This window comes from Stegodyphus dumicola, chromosome 7, assembly GCF_044657685.1.
Source record: "Stegodyphus dumicola isolate Sdum_Otavi_A_Nest chromosome 7, ASM4465768v1".
Lineage (NCBI taxonomy): Eukaryota > Metazoa > Arthropoda > Arachnida > Araneae > Eresidae > Stegodyphus > Stegodyphus dumicola.
The window spans coordinates 84,605,823-84,626,088 of NC_140774.1; the positions used below are offsets into that span (position 1 = coordinate 84,605,823).

At 34.6% G+C, this 20,266-nt stretch overlaps 1 non-coding gene and 1 pseudogene across 1 annotated transcript; one reads left to right on the top strand and one right to left on the bottom strand.

Moving 5' to 3' along the window:
- Positions 1 to 2,188: 2,188 nt before the first annotated feature.
- LOC118197319 (U1 spliceosomal RNA) lies at positions 2,189 to 2,350 on the bottom strand. Its single transcript, XR_004759571.1, has one exon. It is a non-coding gene; the product is annotated as a U1 spliceosomal RNA (small nuclear RNA).
- Positions 2,351 to 13,475: 11,125 nt separating this feature from the next.
- Positions 13,476 to 13,569, top strand: LOC146996250 (U6 spliceosomal RNA; annotated as a pseudogene).
- The last annotated feature ends 6,697 nt before the right edge of the window (positions 13,570 to 20,266 follow it).

The window sequence follows — 20,266 nt, forward strand, 5'->3', positions numbered from 1 at the left end:
CTGAAAAAATCCCTGTCTCGTCTCTATGATCTCAGCGACAAGAATGCCATGGCTTCCTTATTTTCGTTTAGAGTTTCAAATCTATTATTTTGCGGAATAGCTGGTGGTGGGATAGACTCGGAATTTTTCGCTGTTTTCCTTGGAGTTTGCCAATCCTTCTGATTTATTGTTTTATCATCTATTTTAGAATTTGCGAGCTTCAGGGTGTTCTGAATGCTTACTAAAATGAACTGATTTTGTTGAATTTCTTCTTGTAACTTTGAACGCATTTCTATCGCTGGTGGGGAGGTTAATGTCTTCATAGACTCAATACAGTTCAATTTATCGGCGATTTCGTTTTCTAATTTTGAGTGAGAGATCTTTTGGGTTAGTCGGAAGCTGAGTATTAAGTTATTCTTGCGAGATAGCTTCTGTTCAATTAGGAAAAACGTTTTTGTGTTTGTTAACTACTGCTTCAAAATTTGAAGCGGAGGGTTTGAATTTCTTAGTACTATCGGCTATTTTCTTAGGACTTCCTGCGGTTTTCTTTTCTTTTCTTTTCTTTGAGATTTACTTTTCTTAGTAGAAATTATAGTAGCAATCATACTTTGAAGCGCCGGATCATCTGAAGCAATTACAGGCATCTTTTTGGAAGTAGTCGATTTTCTTGAATAATTCCAATAAGTAGAATCATTATCGCTATCATAATCGCTGAAAGTAGCATGCCAAGGAATTTTGCCCCTATCAGATGGTTCGCTATTACTGGCCATATCGAGGAAAACAAGCAAAAGTGATATTTACCAAAAATCGAGTAGAACAGTCGTCGTCGCAAGTCCGAGCAATTTTATATTATTTCATTCATTTTTTTAACTCAGAATGCACAAAATTTATATCATCTTAAGAATTATCTTCATATTATAACTCAGAATGACATCTAACTATTCAGTTTTCTCTCTTATTTTATTTCTATGCCAATTTATAAATACGGTAAAAATTTACAATTGGGTGCCCTTTGTTTGTTGGCGATTCTTTTTTGACGCCATAATCGGCGCCACGAAGGCACAATTTCAAGATGGCTGCTACACAAAACCAAAATGAGAAGTCAAAGAATTGCACGAACTCTGTTTCTATGTACACATCGATCTGTTTTCACTTAAAAAAAAAAAAAAAAAACATCCTAGAATTGCACAAACTAGGCATTGTGCACTGCCTTAAATTTGTCCATGTACACGTTAATCTATTTTCATTTAACAGGAAGCTAAAACAAAGTTATAACTATCATGGTAACCAGAAGTGAGGTTTCATCGCCAAAATGTAAAAAAAAAAAAAAAAATTCGCTAATCGAAGGGGCACCCAATTCTACACTAGAGCGATCCATAAATACTACTATTTAGAAGTTTAATTTCACTTTTCCGTATGAAATGAAAATTATCATTATCAAAAATATTAAAATTAGCGTAAATAAATCAAATGAGAAGCATTAAAAATAGAATTTCTATGACATATGCAAGCAAATAAAAATTCTTCTTCTTTAGAACGACACTTAAAGATGCCATAAAATAAAATTAATGTATTTCTTAAAAAGAAAAAAGTACGTGTAAAAGAGATGTATTTAGATCTTAAACAGAACTGAAACTGCAGTAAATAAAGCGCATTTTGCGGGCACATTCGATCACAGGTTCATCTAGCGAAATTTTAGAATTTGATTATCAAACACAGCGTTACCGATTCCTCTGTATCCATTGTAATATGGCAGTGATTTTACAGATTATCTCATGCATAATTCACGGGAAACAAGTGATCTTGAGTGAAATGAAATGGGCGGAAAAACATAACTTGGTTTGAATTCTGATCATCAAAGGATGAGCGTTCAAAAATATTGACTTTCAATAACATAAGCAAGCAAATAAAAACCCTCTTCCTTATTTAGATCCCTTACAGGCGCCATAAAATTAATAAATACATTTCTTAAAAACAAAGATTAAAATCTTGAATTAAGGGAGAGCATGTGATCACAGCGCTGCTTGAACAATCTTAAAATTCGATTACCAAAAACAGCGCCGATTGTTTCACTATATCTTCTGTACACTGTAGTTTTACATTTCAGCTTCTTTTCGACACAATAGTTCGTCTCACAAACAAGGTCTATGATGTGGATTATAACATTTCAACAGGTCAAATACTGCACATATTTATCTTTTTCAAAACACCGGGATCAGCGCGAACGCAGTCCCGACTACCAAAAATTGTGCGCCCCAACCAACCACACTTTGCGGAAGTGGCAGTCGTCAGCAGCCCGTAGTGCAATTGGCAGCCTCCGGCCAGGAGAGCCCCCTCCATGATCAGCGCATCTCCGACGCCAAGTAAGTATGCGCTGCCTCGTTAGCTCAATAATACAGATATGATAACTTTTATTATTATAGTGGTAAGTAAAGGAGAATAACTGTGCGTGGTAATTATGCCAAAGGTGTACAAGTGACTCGACATCCAACCTCTATCGAAACTGATTATTATTCCGAACTATTGTACGTTCTGAATAATTGTTGATGACATTGTGCTGCATGTGCAGTTTAACAGATGTTGATAAGCTGATGATATGAGGTTACTGCTAAGAGTTTTTTTTAAGTACACACCAAAGCACATAGCTACACAAGCAAGTAAAATAATTTTGACAACAATTTACAATGTATTAACACACAAGAAATAGAATAAATATATAAAAAAGTTAAAAAATTTATATGAATTTATATGGTGCAGGAAAGAAACATAACGAATTACTTATAAATTACTGCTTCACATAGTTACCAGAATTGTAATCATAACTGTAGATAGGAATAACGATGTTACTTGACTTCTCCCTAATATTTAAATGGAAACTGTGTGCTAGGTGATGCAAGTAGGCACGAATTTGTGTTATGCCGAAAACTTCATGAATTACATTGTTCCTTACAAACCACGGCAGCAGGCAAGTTGCCTGAGGAAGCAATTCTGCACAGTCTGAAATTGCTTGTGGTTGGTTATACAACAGTATGCCCAAACAGGGGAAGGCATAAGTGAGCATAGAGCACAATATAGTTTTGTAAATATGTAACTTGTTGTCTTGAGATAAAATGGAGTTTCTAAGCAGTTAAGGGGAAAGTTAGCTTTACAGACCCAGAAATTCTGGTTAATAGATCGTACATGAGGGAACCATGTGAGATTTTTGTCGAAGATTACCCTGAAATAGAGAAATGCCTAGCCCAGGGAAGGGAAGGATCATAGTTTCGTATTTCTATCAATCTTTCTTTTCCTTGATTATCATCACAGGTACTCTTGCTTATTATTTGTAAAAAATGGCTTCAAAAGTAAAAAAATTCCAAAAAAAAATCTGAAAGGGCTTGTAGTGGCCCAGTTATTGCATGAGAAATAATTATTTTTTATTTCATATATTTGTTCATGTGTTTAATTATTTTATAAAATTAACTTTAATATTTTGTTAATATTCATATTTAAATTTCTTTATGCTGAATGGCAACTAGTTCTAGTTCTGATTCAAGATTGCTAGGTTTTGGTTTCAAAACGTTGCTCGTAGCGTCGCATTTCGATAGCTGGAAAATAAAATGCAATAACTTAGCTATTTGTTTATAATTCATGCTGTTCCTAGTCATAAATTAATTTTAAACATTAGTAGCCAAGGCTACATCGTGGTGACCCGGATTAATTTTCGGAATGTCAACAAATGACTCTTCTGAAACTGCTGTGAAAGATACGATGCAGTCACCGGAGCTTCATAAGGTGAGTGTAAAAATACCTCCTTTTTGGACTGATAAACCGGAAATATGGTTTTTTCAAGTTGAAGCTCAGTTCAAAATTAGTAATATCGTTTCAGAAGAAACGAAATTTAATTATTTAGTTTCACAGCTTGAACCTAAGTTCGTCGAAAATATTTGGGACATTGTAACGAACGATAGTGCCACAAAATATTCGGATGCTAAAATTAGGTTATTACATTTATTCAAAGAAAGTGAAAATGTACGGATTAAACGTTTGATTACTGCTATCGAACTTGGAGACATGAAACCAAGCCAACTTTTGAAGAAGTTGAGATCAGTTGCTACTACAGATGTGTCTGAAAATCTAATCAAAACTTTATGGCTGGAGAAGCTACCTGACTCCATAAAAAATATATTATTAGTTAGTGATGAAGATGTAACCAAGTTAGCGTCTATGGCAGATAAAATTAGTGATATGAATCGGAAACCAGAAGTATTTAGTACTAATGCTCCTTCCGTTCCCGCAAATGATTTGTTGCAAAGAATTACCTTTCTTGAACAAAAAATTGATCAAATCACCATTCGCTCAAGACGCAGGGACTCGGATTTACGTAATTCACGTTCACGATCGCGAAGCCGATCTCGTAAACGATATGACCCTACTGGCAAATTTTGTTTTTATCACTTTTGTTTTGAAGCAAAATGCATTCCAGAGAAATGCAAGTCTCCGTGTGCTTGGGTAAAAAACGATTTCAAAAACCAGGAAAACTCGAATCTGCAGTAGGTTCAGCGGCAAACGCTGCTGCAGAAAATATGAAGAATTGTCGCAAATTTCGTTTATTCGTTCGTGACCGAAGATCAAATTTGCACTTTCTTATTGATAGCGGAGCTGACGTAAGCATAATTCCTGCTACTTCACAGAATAAATGTAAAACTGAATATAAACTATATGCAGCTAATGGCACAGATATTTCCACTTATGGCATAAAAACGCTAACTCTTGATTTGGGATTACGTCGTGATTTTCAGTTTCCATTCATAATTGCTGATGTCACAAAAGGTATTTTAGGAGCTGACTTTCTTCACAAATATAAATTGCTTATCGATATAAATAAGAAAAAATTAATTGATGGCGTAACACAGCTTTGTGTCCAGTGTGATGTCGCTGCTATTTCCAGTGATTACTCAGTAACCACATTAAATAAATCCATAAAAATTTTCGATTTACTGTCGAAATATCCCAAAATTTCTAAACCTAACCTTTTTCCTACACAAATTAAACATGGTGTTACACATTTTATTACGACTGATGATCAACCCGTTTATTCAAAGGCACGACAGCTCGATCCAAAACGCTTAGCTATAGCTAAAGAGGAATTTAAATTTATGCTTGACAATGGAATAATTCGTCCATCAAACTCCCAGTGGTCAAGCCCCTTGCACCTTGTTACGAAAAAGGATGGTTCATATCGTCCTTGCGGAGACTACCGACGATTGAATGCGCAGACGATACCTGATCGATACCCAATTCCTCGCATTGAAGATTTTCATCATATTTTAAGAGGTACAAATATTTTTTCTAAAATTGATTTATTCAAAGCTTATTTTCAAATTCCCATTGCAGAAGAAGACAAATGTAAAACGGCTATCATTACTCCTTTCGGTTTATACGAATTTAATGTAATGAGTTTCGGTTTAAAAAATGCTCCTGCAACGTTCCAAAGATTTATTCATGAAGTCTTTAGAGGATTAGAATTCGTTTTTCCCTATTTAGACGATATACTCATTGCATCCAGTACTCATGAAGAACACGAAAATCACCTTAAATTAGTTTTCGAACGATTACACACATTTGGGTTAAGAATTAATGTTTCAAAATCTGTCTTTGCTGTTCCCCAAATCGAGTTTCTAGGCTACCTAATTACACCTAAGGGTTCCCGTCCTTTGCCAGAAAGAGTTCAAGCTATTACTAACTACAAACAACCAGAAACAATTCATGAACTTAGAACCTTTCTTGGAATAATTAACTTTTATCGTCGTTATATAACGACGATAAAAGTTAATTATGCAGCGAAGAATCAAGGATTGTTACATGCGTATCTCAAGGGAGCTAAAAAGAGGGACAAACGTAAAATCGAATGGACTGAAGAAGCTGAAAAACAGTTTGAAACGTGCAAGAATGACCTGGTGAACACGGCACTGTTGTCTTTTCCCAATTCTGAATTACCTCTGGCGTTATTTACAGATGCTTCAGATATGGCGATTGGCTCAGTGTTGCAACAATATGAAAACTCCTCGTGGAAGCCAATAGCATTTTTTTTCTAAAAAATTAAGTGATACTCAGCAAAAATATAGCACCTATGATAGAGAACTATTAAGCATATATCTTTCAGTTAGACACTTTAAGCATTATCTAGAAGGAAGAGTATTTTCAATTTATACAGATCACAAGCCCTTAATATTCGCCTTTCGTCAAAAACTTGACAAAGCAACACCTAGACAGGCTCGCCAACTTCAATACATCTCCCAGTTTTCGACTGATATCAAATATGTAAAAGGTGAGAATAATATTGTGGCGGATACATTATCTAGAGTTAATGAAATTTCATCGATAGATTATGATAAAATAGCTGATGAACAAACTCAAGATGAAGAACTGAAGAGTTTGCAAACCACTACTTCCTTGAATTTCAAGCAATGTTCTCTACCTTCGGGGAAATATTTGTGGTGTGATACATCAACTAAACATGTTCGGCCGTATATTCCTCAGGCTTTCAGACAACACGTCTTTCAACGAATTCATGGTTTATCACATCCAGGAATAAAATCGACTATGAAATTAATGACATCAAAATTCATTTGGCCTAACATAAAAAAAGATGTACAGTTGTGGACAAGAACCTGCATTCCTTGCCAAAAAGCTAAAATCAGTCGGCATACCAAAACAAAATTAGGTGAGTTTGAAGTACCACCAGGAAGATTTTCTGTCATCCATATCGATCTCATAGGACCACTTCCACCATCTAAAGGCAATATTTATTGTCTTACTTGCATAGGTAGATTTTCGAATTGGATGGAAGCAATTCCTTTAGAAAATATTTCCGCTGAGAACGTCGCAAGAGCCTTTTATAGCAACTGGATTGCGCGTTTCGGAACGCCAAGTAAACTCATTAGTGATCGTGGATCCCAATTTAAAAGTGATACATTACGAGCTTTGTCCAAAATCTGTGGCATCAATTTACAACACACTACTGCCTACCACCCCTCGTGTAATGGCAAAGTTTAGCGCCTTCATCGAACATTAAAAACAGCATTAAAAGCCCACAACAACATATCTTGGACGGACACGTTACCAACAGTACTTTTGGGTTTGCGTACTGCTATTCAAGAAGATACCAATCATTCTATCGCGCAAGTAGTTTATGGCCAGAGTCTCAGACTTCCTGGAGAGTTTTTCAGCGAACCAAGTATCCAGACAGCATCGGAGACTTTTGCTAATAAACTCCAGAAACAGATGGAAGTTGTTGGACCGAGACTAATTCGTAAAAATTCATCTGAACAGATATTTGTCCATAAAGACTTAAAAACTTGTTCTCATGTGTTTCAGCGAATAGATCGGGTAAAAAAACCTTTGGAACCTCCTTATGAAGGACCATTTCCTGTTATTGATCGCAAGGACAAATATTTTGCTATTAGCATAAAAGGAAAACATGTTAATGTATCCCTGGATCGCTTGAAACCAGCATATATTTTAGCTGAGGAAAATTCTCAGTTGATACAACCTGACTACACTAATTTGCAGAGACCGGACTCAAATTCGGATGTGAATCAAAAACATTCTCGCACAGGCAGAACTATACGTTTACCTGTTAGATTCAAGGACTGACTAAATTATTTTGATAGTGGTTAACACTGCAATACTAGTTACTACCTATTTCTCCATCTTCGTAACGTAACTTAGTTACTGGTGGGGGAGTAGTGTAGTGGCCCAGTTATTGCATGAGAAATAATTATTTTTTATTTCATATATTTGTTCATGTGTTTAATTATTTTATAAAATTAACTTTAATATTTTGTTAATATTCATATTTAAATTTCTTTATGCTGAATGGCAATTAGTTCTAGTTCTGATTCATGATTGCTAGGTTTTGGTTTCAAAACGTTGCTCGTAGCGTCGCATTTCGATAGCTGGAAAATAAAATGCAATAACTTAGCTATTTGTTTATAATTCATGCTGTTACTAGTCATAAATTAATTTTAAGCATTAGTAGCCAAGGCTACAGGCTCAAATATTAACAGTTGCTCAAAAGGGTTTGTTAAGGTTTTCGTATGCTCTCACTGAGCTCGTAGTCTGCTGATAAACTCACTCCTGTTAACAACTTTCTTTTTGCCTTTTTTAGCTTCATCATTAAGTATCATCTTCTTCGCACTTACACCATGTACAATTCAACAGCAAAATTATAAAAATTTTAAAAGCAGCATGTATTTAGAATTCCCAATGAAGTGTTAAGTGTTAGCATACATTTTCCTATTTTTTTTCAGTCATTTCTCAACTTAACATATCAAAGTACAGTTTTCTCAATAGCCCATTTAGGATTACGCTCTTTTGGGCTAACAAAAAAGGTAGACAATTCTGTTTTCACCAGAGGTGTCACGTGAAATGTTATGCTTTTTTATGTCATTAACATTGGCAACAAAAGTTTAGATTTTAAAAGAGATGTCAGACATCGGCTATAATTCTTTTTTGATCATCTGTTTTTGTGTAGCTATACAATGTTTTGTAACTACATTCTTTTGTATTGGACATGCAAGAATTATTAGAAATAAAAGAGTTTTCTTAGAATAGATTTCAAATACCATTCATTGACAGCAGGGCTTAATTTCTAAAATTAGAAGTGCCTGAGCCCTATGGAAGACCATCAGCAAAGAGGAACAAAAGTAAATAAATAAATAAAATGACTATGAAACTCATTAATAGTTCTAAAATTAAATAGTTAATTATTATCAAATTAATTAATAGCTGTTTAATTAATGTTTATAAATTGCTATTTAATCAACAATTATTGTATAATTAATTAATTGTAATTTAATTGATAATTATTAGGTAATTAATTAAATATTATTTATTGGAATAATTAAATAAATAAAGATTAAAGTAATTAAATAATTAAAATAAAATAAAATGTAAAGAGATAAATTAAATTTAATAAGTGGTTTTTAATTCGAGATAAAAATTTCTACTGAAATTGTTATTCAGTTGCATAAAAAAGTGCCGCAGCTTTGTTATTCAGGGCTCCGGTGTGTTCCGGCTAGAATTATGATTTATTACAAAAACTAAGAAGCACCGGAGGCATATTTCACAAGTGCACATCTGTGTAGCCACCGAGGGAGTGGCTTCTAGGATGGACCAATGAGCATCCAGTAATATTTCTGTCATGTCACATGACCTTTCGCGTGCTTTGAGATTTAAGCAAGATGATTGAAAATATTCTGCCACGCAATTTTCTGTAAAAAATAATTAAAGAATAGTCGATTGCTTCTGAAACTTTTCATTGCGAAGTTAGATCAAATATAGGCAATTATGAAGATTTCACTATCTGGTTGAAATAAATGCAAACACATGTTGGATATTTCGCAAAAATATAGATGTGAAATATTACTCAATACGTGGTAAATACGATGAAGAAAGAAATATGTGATAAACATCTGAGCCCAAATGCAATCTTACATAAAACTATGCGTATGAGAAAAATATTTTCACCACTTATATATGTAAATAGAAGTCAGCACTTTTTATTGCAGTCTATATGAAAAAGATGTTCTATAATAATAACCAATGCAGAATTTTACTCAAAGTGAAATTTACTAATTTGCATTCGTATACATTTAGTGTGTTAAATTTCACATTTAATAACTGCTCACTTTTAAGGGAACTGTCTACACAAGAAATACTCATGAAGCAGAGTGAATTTATCTTATTCACAACGAGTATGTTCAATTTATTGACATATAACTTTTAATTTTAACAATGGATATAATCAGATCATATGTGTTCTGAATCTTACACTTTAAAAATCAAAAGAATGCACTGAAATAAGAAAACACTAGATTCATTGTAACACTTTCAGTCATTCTCATCTCAATTAAAAAAAAATATATACACTTGAATTCTCTGAATCCACATAATATGCCGTGAATATCAATCTAAATATTAATGCGTGATAAAAAATCGCGAAAGTGAAATGTCAGCGATTAATTAAACTCAGAAAACGAAAGCGCTGCAAGATTTTCTACTATTACGCCATATATTTATAACTGCGAAACAAATTCAAATTAAAACGTAAACAACATACGCTCACATGCACGAAGATTTCGCGTCACAAGAGCAATAGCAGCTCATTGGTTCATTTTCGAAACCCCTCCCTCAGTGGCTACGCTGATGTGCACTTGTGAAATATGCGCACCGGAGCCGAGATCCGGTGGGTTCCAGCCTAATTTAAGCTCTGATAGTAGGGAGGGAAGTTCTTTTATCATCACAAAAATTAAATATGCTTAAAGTATAGCTGATGAAAATTCAGATAATTCTAAAAACAGGATGAAACAGAATGAGGGCGTGAGGGTATGAGTGGGTGGAGACCAAAAAATGAGGGAAATCTTGGTAAGAAAGAACGTTTTCTTTGATAGCAGCTCTCTGCTGATATAATTATAGCCATCAAGCAGATGCGTATCAGTGGGAAAATGTGTCCTGGATCTGACTTCTAAAGATAAATGTAAAGTTGCTGGTTTGGCTTTTCCCTCCCATAATAGGTTACATTAGTGGATACTGGGGAAAGGCGATGTATAGGATGTGCTTGAGCAGTTTATCTCAGTATTTCACTCTTATTGTACTCGCTGTGACTTAACGCACTTTTAAGAATACAAATTTTCCTTCTTGTGAGGATATTTAACTGTAACCATCAATAGCAATACACTAGATACGATGGCATGGCGAGAAATTTACGCGTTCTTAAACAAACTCCCCTAAATTTATTGCCTTCTTAAAGGGAACAGTTTCCACGTGTAAGTGAGGGGACTTTACTTGAACGTCTCATGTTCTCATAAGTTCGTATTTCTAGGGAAATAGAGTATTGCAAGGTCTGCTTATTGTTAAACTAAAATATTAGGAATTCTTAATTTTTTCCCTTGAAATTGTGGTTCAGTTTTATAAAAAGAAGTATCGGAGCTCATCTTATCTAGGGCTCCAGTGCGCTCCGGCTAGAATTGTAATTTATCTTAAAAATTAAGAAGTACCGGAGCGGGGCTTCCTCGCAATTTAAGCACTGATTGAAGGTCAAAGTACAAATTATTAAAATGGTAAGCTTCACGCAAATTATAACTTTTTCAGACGTCAAGTGTTAGGGGCAACACAAATTTTTAAAATTTGGGAGACCCTGGGTGGTAGAATTTGAAAGGCAAAGAAACTGGACCAAGCGACAAAATGTCTCCCACCAGTCATGAATATTATCATAATTCCTTGTTAATACCAATTCAATTTTTTGACTGCATATGCCAATTTTTTCTAAAATACCTAAAATATTTAAATTTTATAATTTATTAAATATATTTAAATAATTAATATTCTATCTCATTTTTTAAGAGATCAGTATTAGCCTTAATTATCCTTTTTGAGAGAGATTCTTATTTGTATTCCAACTAATCAAGGTAGCCATATTAAATATGCGCAGCAATTTTCGGAACTATTAAAGCACCTACTCCTTTTTACTTATTGCTGAAATGTAACAAATAAGTAATAATGCAGCCTTGACTACACTGGTATGAATAAAATATCTCTGATTAAATGATAGAAAAATAAGTTTCTTTTCAGTGTAGTATGCCCATATAACAAAATACTAAAAAAATTCCTTTATAAATTATGTCCAGCTTACTTAAGTGCTGTCCAAACTGCCATAAATTCATTATATTACAAAATAGTGTCTTTTTTTTTTTTTTTTTTTTTTTTTTGCCATGCTCTACTAGAATTTCCATGTAGACCTCAAACTTCCGGAATCAAAAACTAAAACCCCCAAAAGATCGTCTTTTTTCTACTCTACCCTTTCTAAATCAAGCATTATCAAAACACGGTTATTTCTAGTACTCAGAACACATTTACCCAAAAGCATCAGCGCAGCCTATACAGTAAGTTTAGTAAGTTATTTTAGTTACATATAGATGACACCACATTATAGACAAACTTTTAAGCCACGCCTCTTTCCAGCTAAGGGCGTTCCCTTCTTTGGAATGACTCAGTCTTTCTTCAGCTTCTTGCCCCTCCGGGATTAAGTAATGTTATCAACAGTACATTCATTTGAATCATTTAATACTAAATCCCAGCATGTAATTGCTTAATTTAACAAAGTCATGCATAGTGAAATTTATTACTCACAAAGAGCCATTAAAACGATCTACCCAATGCAGTGAACGAATTCGCTCTCTGTATGAACGCATTGCTAGCTCGAATATTTTATGATATTTCGAGGTTACCGTACACTTAGTATGGACTTTTACTGTGTTGCATACAAACTACATAAATTCGATTACGGAGATATTTAAAGCAATTCTGGATACCTTTCTCTTGTTGCTTTTAATAATGATGTAAAATTTTATCTTCGGACCCGCTCTTCGGTATTTTTTTAAAAATTTACCATGCTTTTTACTTCAGATATCATTTGAAGTCTTGAAAATTACTTGAAATTCTTATATAAACTTAATTTAGAATAAAAAACATATTTTTGATTTTTTTACTATGAACGTATCTTGAATTTCTGCACTTCGAATTTGCACACTTTGTAATTCATAAAAACAGGTTCTAGCCACACCTACTGAAATTATTTCTAAACCCTGCCTACTATGAGACTGGAACATTGCATGTTTTGGAAATTGTAGCAAAATTTGATGTTGCGTACTTTATATAAATTATAAAAGCGTACGTAATTGGTGTAATTATCTTCTTTTCAAATTTTATTGTGTACTATCTATTAATTTTTGTAAATTATGATGTATTTTTTAAGATAAACTGTTATTACCATTTTTTTATAAAATTTAAATTTTCTCAAAATATGTGTTAGGATTTATGATTATAATCAGTATAATAATAAAAATTAATATAATATTTGAGAATTCCCAACATACAAATAAAAAATTGTTCAAATACACGATTTTTGTTTAATCAAGCTTAACTGTAAAACAATTTCTTTAATCAAATTTCACAGTTTCTGAAGATAAAAATTAAATCAAATTGTTAAATTTGTATAGCTTGTATTTTGTTAGATTATTAATATTCTTTCCATCTGTTATACAGGGCTGATAGCTTATTGCAAGGCAGAACAACTTACATATGAAACACAAGAAATTGCTATGTTTTAGTGTGTTATGGTTTTAGGTATAAACTATAAAGGATTCCGATATAAACACAAAGTAAAAGGAGAACTTTCCGTATAAATTATCATTTAAAGTTAACACATGTTAACAAATGCTAACTAAGATTTCACTGTATTTCCTCATAATTTTCTGTCGAGAACAAGTTAAAATAAAAATTTAACAATGACTTGGGTACCTCGTTATTATTTAAAAATTTACTTATACAGTGAAATGAAAGCAAATACTATCTCTATCACTTAAACATAGCTTACAAAACATTATATTAACCACTATCACTATAAAGCAAGGAAAGTACTCTATATAAATTAGTAGCTTCGTCTGTCATTTGTACTTGCTTCGGCAGTACATATACTAAAATCGGAACGATACAGAGAAGATTAGCATGGCCCCTGCGCAAAATCGTGAAGCGTTTTTTTTTTTTTTTTACTCTACATTTTTAACAAATAAATCTTCAAATCTCAGAGCAGGCAGGATTTAAAATTAAAATTCCATCTGCAGTCAAGCATACATATAAATGAGCGCTTCTTAACCATGCAAAAATAAATGAAAGAAAATCGCGTATTAAACAGACGAAGTGCTTGTTTTTTTCTGCACGAGTAAAATTTTGATGCAATATTTCACACTACTGGAAAATATCTGCGTTGTTTTTCAATTTAAGCATTTAAGTTAGAAAAATCGTTTCATACTAAGCATGGAGTGCTGAAAGGCAGAAGAACGTTAAATGCCATTTCAGAAATTTGGGGAAATTCAGTTTTAAATCTGATGCAGAATTCAATCAAGGATTCTTGCGGGAACTCAAGCTTTAAGTTTCAATCTCTTAAGTCACCCAATTTTTAATGGGCTTTATACTGCAGCTAATCCCCTTAATATCAATAAAAAATGGTTTTCGAATCCAAAAGAAAATTTTCAGATCAAAATTCGATATTATGTGTTTGCAAAATTGCGTTTCTATGCTTTTTAAGTATCTATAATCATTTTTGCCACTGAAGTTTTAAAATTAATTGTCTTTATTTATTGTAAAATTGTCAATAGGCGTAAACAATTCGAATGCATGATTTCCCGCCTTATTCTCCAAATGATGATCTTATTAAAAAAAAATCTTCAATTTTATCATTCCGTGTAAATACAGCTATTTTTTCCTTGAAGAGACTAGTTAAAATCAATTATTTGTTTCTCAAAAATATCGTAAAAGTAATGCAGCCATAAGAAATTTAGAAAATAGCATCAATATCATATTTTTATTCTGTTAAAAATATTGTTATGGTTTTTGTATTTAATTAGCTATTTTTGGTAGAATTGTAATTAAAATTGTTTTATTTCCCCGTGTAATGCATCGCGTGACGAGTTTTAAGAGAAAGCTACGCCGAAAAGGTAAAAATACAGGTGCACTCGCATTTAATAAATAGATACCTCTTAATTTATATTTAAATTGAAATAATGCAATTGTGTGTTAGCTGTAACTATAATTCTGGTCTTTTGCTTCCCAGAAACCGAGAAATAACGAGAAGCTTCTCGTGATTGATTAAAAGCTTATAAAAGCCAGAAAAAAAAATATCTCAGTTAAGTTGTTTATTTAATTTTTATTGATTGTAGCGAATTTGCGGTGAGATCGGATTAGCTTCCCCTGCACAATTGTGTTTTATTTAAAATATAACTACTGTGTGATATTGTACGAATATCTGTGAGGAAAAATTTCAGCATTTTGTTTTATTTCTTGTGATAAGAATAAATTTCAGTAACTTTTCATCAGATTTGTGCATTCAATCTATTACGAACCCGTATGCAAGCAACACCTTTTTGTGTCAGAAGTGGGATTTGAATGGAAATCACCAGACCGGTGGAAGAGTAGTTAAGACAGCTGATAGCAGCCTTTGCTGCATTTAAAGTAGTCTGATAGCAGCCTTTGCTGCATTTAAAGTGTAATGAAAGTGGGCCAAGAAAAGATGAGATCGGGAACACAACCCGTTTAAGAGGGGGATGAAAGCGGGTTAAGTACCTGTTAAAGCAGAAATGAAAGTCTTCCAGAATTGATTGAAGCAAGTCAAGAGGAATAGAAAAGAAAAATTACCTGCGTAATAGAAAACAAAATTTTTCCTAACAGATATTCGTACAATCTTACACAGTAGTTATATTTTAAACTACTAAAATGTTAAATAGAACACAATTGCGCAGGGGAAGCTAATCCGATCTCACCGCGAATTCGCTACAATGAACAATAACTAAGTAAACAAGTGAAATGAGATATTTTTGTCCGGCCATGGAAGGCAGAATTGACGCTGTTGGAAATAAAGTTGGACACATTGAAGAAAGAGTTTCTTTTTTTTAAAAGAAAAAAATAGAAGAAAGATACAGGTGCTGTCATTTCGGTTGTATCTCCCTCTTTTGCCGAATCCAAACGGCCGCCTGGAAAATTTAACTTATTTGCAACTAACGGGTCAAAAATTGCAACATATGGAGAAATATTAATGTCTTTGGATCTAGGATTGCGTCGCAAATTTCAATGGCCCTTTGTCATCGCTGCGGTTTCGCACCCAATAATTGGTGCAGACTTTCTGCAAAAATTTTCTCTGTTGGTTGACATTAAAAATCGACGCTTACTCGACTCCATCACACAATTGTCCGCGGTAGGTAGCATTGGAAATACCACTAATTTTGGAATTAAATTAATTTCCGGTAATTCTCCTTTCCACAAACTACTTGAGCAATACCCTAACGTCATCCGCTCAGTAACTGGCAAACCGACTGCTGACCACGGTATTGTACACGTCATAGAGACTACTGGAGCACTAATCTTTGCCAAAGCACGGCGGTTGCCTCCAGAGAAATTAAAGGCTGCAAAAGAAGAATTTAAATACATGCTTGAGCAAGGAATCTGTCGGCCATCTAAAAGTTCATGGGCCAGTCCACTCCACATGGTCCCTAAGAAAAACGGCGAATGGCGTCCTTGTGGGGATTATCGACGTCTTAATTCAGTTACTTTGCCTGATAGATATCCGGTTCCTCATATTCAGGACTGCATGCAAATCTTGGAAGGTAAAAATATTTTTTCTACGTTAGATTTGACTCGTGCTTACCATCAGATCCCTGTCAATTCACCTGATATACCCAAAACTGCTGTAATAACACCTTTTGGATTATTCGAATTTCCTGTCATGACTTTCGGGTTATGTAACGCTGCGCAAACGTTTCAGAGCTTCATTAATGAAGTCCTTCGAGATTTAGATTTTTGTGTCCCATATTTCGATCACATTCTGGTAGCCTCGACAACTGAAAACCAGCACCTTGAACACCTTTGCACACATATTTGGTTGGGAGTAAAAAGAAAGATACGCGGCCAATTATTTGGTCTGATGATGCCCGTACAGCCTTTGTACAATGTAACTCTTAGCTATCCTTCTAAGCACCCTTTAGCATTAATGGTTGACGCGTCTAATACGGCCATGGGTGCGGTTTTGCAGCAACTGGTAGATGGAGTATGGAAGCCTCTGGCTTTCTTCTTGAAAAAATTTTCTGCAGCGCAATCAAAATACAGCACGTACGACCGCGAACTTCTTAGTGCGTATGAGGCTGTTAAACATTTTCGTCATATGGTAGAAGGTCGTGTGTTTTCTATCTGTACCGACCACAAGCCGCTAATTTTCGCTTTTCGACAAAAGCCTGACAAGGCTTCTCCCAGGCAAATGCGTCATCTTGATTACATAGCGCAGTTTACAACCGATTTTAGGCATGTAGAAGGCCCTCAAAATACATTTGCTGATGCTCTGTCCAGAATTGAAGAGGTTCAGTTGCCATCAACAACAGATTTTTCCGCCATTGCTGAATGTCAGAAACAGGATCCAGAATTTCAACATCTTTTGTCTGACAAGTCTTCTCATGGACTTAATTTAGTACTATGCAGTTAGAACCAGATCTTTCACTGTATTGCGATGTGCAAGGTAATGTGGTGCGGCGATACATTCCACAGAAATTCCGGCATGGTATTTTTAGCGGCCTCTATAATTTATCCCATCCTGGCATCCGTGCTTCTCGCACGTTAATTCAATAGCGTTTTCTATGGCCTGGTATGCAGAAGGACATCGCTGCATGGGCAAGGTCATGTACAGACTGTCAAAAATCAAAAATTCACAGGCACACTCGAACTCCATGGAAACGCTTTGAGTTACCATCTGCTCGCTTTAGCCACGTACATATTGATTTGGTTGGACTCTTATCCCCATTACTACGTTATACATATCTTCTTACGTGTGTCGACAGATACACACGTTGGCCAGAGGCTATCCCTATTGTAGATATGTCAGCCGACACTGTGGCAAAAACCTTTTTTTCTGTATGGATTTCACGGTTTGGAGTACCCGAGTACGTTACCACGGACCAAGGACGGCAGTTCGAATCTCAATTGTTTACTGCATTAACAAAATTCTTGGGAACTAAAAAGATCCGTACATCACCGTACCACCCGAATTCCAATGGACTTGTTGAGAGGTTCCATCCCTCTCTTAAACAGGCCATTAAATGCCATACTGCTATTCACTGGGTTGATGTCCTTCCTACTGTGTTGTTAGGACTCAGAACGGCTATCAAAGAGGACCTGGGTTCTTCAAGTGCTGAAATGGTTTATGGTACCAATTTACGTTTACCGAGAGATTTTATAAATCCCGCAAAAACCTCACCCAATGTCCAGCCCCATGCATTCCTCAAACAATTGCGTGAAACCATGGCTGCATTCTACCCTAAGCCCACAAGCATACATTCTTCTTCAACCTTCTCGCTACATCCTCACATGTGTTCTTACGGTGTGACGCATCAAAAAAGTCCTTGAAGCCTACCTATACAGGTTCACACCTAGTTCTAAGTCGCACATCCAAGAAGTATCGGATACTAATCGGCGACAAAGAGACAGTGGTAAGCCTTGATCGTCTCAAACCTGCCTTTATCTTAGCACCACAAACTGTCGAGACTGGTACATCAGTCCCACCTCCTTCGAAGGCACCTTCATCTATTGGGTCTACACCAACATCTGCTACTACGTCAGTTCCTGTGCCTGGATCACAGAAAACAAGTGCTTCTCAGTATACACGTTCCGGACGTAGAATCCGATTTAACCCTCGGTACCTTTAATTCGTTGCCACTGGAGGGGGAGTAGTGTGGCGACTCTGTAAACATATGTTGTACTCGCCAACCGCGTGCCGTTATCACTAACTGTAACCGAAGGTGATTTCGGCGACACACTGTCACGTCTCGTCGGTGCTGTTGGTCGCTCGCTTTCCTTCAACGTGATTGTCTGTCAACTGTACTAATTAAGTTTTACTATTGTGATGTGATTAAATGTTTTTGTTATCTAAAAATTGGCTCTTATGGCATGTTATGAATTCATCCCTAAAAGTACTGGCAAATTCAAATACTCATAGTTTGTTGTTGCACACAGCCGCAACCACGTGCAACACAAGTATTGATTGATTGATTGATTAACTGAGTATCGAAGGTGGTGGGATGGCAAAGCAGTAGGCGGAGCATAGTAGCTTCGACCAATCCAGTGATTTCATGAAGCTTTGACACACTTGAGATGCTTTGATGCTTTAGTTGCGTATTCTGGTGTTCAGCAGGAATTTGTCCTACTCTTACCAGAGCGTATCACGGAATCTCACTAGGGGCCTCACACATAACGGCTCTTCATAACTGTTTCACCATAAAGATGTGAACACTTGAGATTAACAAAATGAGACACGTTGTCTCACTGCTGGTGAGAGTGGGATGAGCTGAAGTCCAATCAGAAGCGAGAAAATAGTCATTTTAATCCTACTACGCAAACGTCAAAAGTAGTCATATTCTCTTTTCAATACAGCTAATTTGAATGAATCCTAGTATGCGGGCTGGGCGGAACGCTGTCTGGTGCTGATGTCATGGCTCTGCATTTTCTGACTTTCGTAAAAAAATAGTTTTGTCACATTATAACAAAGGTCATTAATAAATTATATTTTATAAAGTTTTACTGGTAATTTTTTGTGAAAAGTATAATCTAAAAAAGAATAGAAAAAGAAAGATAAGTAACTTCATTACCTTATCTATAAAAAAAAAATTATGAGATTATTTTCTTCACTTTTGTTAATCTGATACTCTTATAGCGAAAATTATTTCTTGTTTTATTTAAATTTCTTGTTTTGTTTTTTAAAAATATATTAATAAAAAATATGAATGGGAAAATTAGCCTTCTTTCCATCTTGCGCTCACAAATCATTATGCGATGATTTGTAGGTACTTTATTTTTTACCATGATATTTTCGACGACGATGTTTTTAAACTTTGAAGTTTTTGAACCGCTTTATTTTCGACGACGATATTTTGTACCACGATGTTTTAAGAACTGGCGATGTTTTCTCTTTGCTTTATTTTCTTCACGATGTTTTGTACCACGACGTTTCCGCCTTACGTTGTTTTCTCCGCGATGTTTTCGGCTGTAACCGTTAAGAAACTATTAAATAGACTTTCATCTTACCTCAACTCAACTTCCAAAAGAATTTGATGATGTCACTGAATAAATGATAAGATCACCATTTTACTAGAAAAATTATTCAAGAAACTAAAGCAAGGTGGATTCCTGTAACATATCCTGGCAAGTTTACCATTAACTCTTTTGAAATATAGGAACTAATGATTTTATTTACTCTGAGTTTATAATTTTCAGAGTTTCTCTAAACATTTATGTATATTTCGAGTCACTGGAACTAGAAATTTATCGATTACGGAATTTTAGAGTGTATATATTTAAGCCGAGCCCGCCGGGTTTAAATAGCATTCTAGGATAGAGATCATGCACATTTCGGAAATTTATTTCAAGAAATCTTGCCGTTTTTTATATTTCGAAAATATGGATTAATTAGAAAATATTAACATTAAAAATGACAAAAGAAATTGAACAGACCTTAAATTTCGAAATAAAATATTTTCATTATTAGATAAATGAAATTTTAGGTTTACAGACTTAACTGATAGTTCTTGTGCAGAATAATTTTTATGCACATTTTTTACTGGTTATTCTTATTACGACCTTATTCCATTTTTTTTGTACTAAATATAAATTTTGTGATTTGTTTATCGAGACAAGTATATTCAGTATTTTT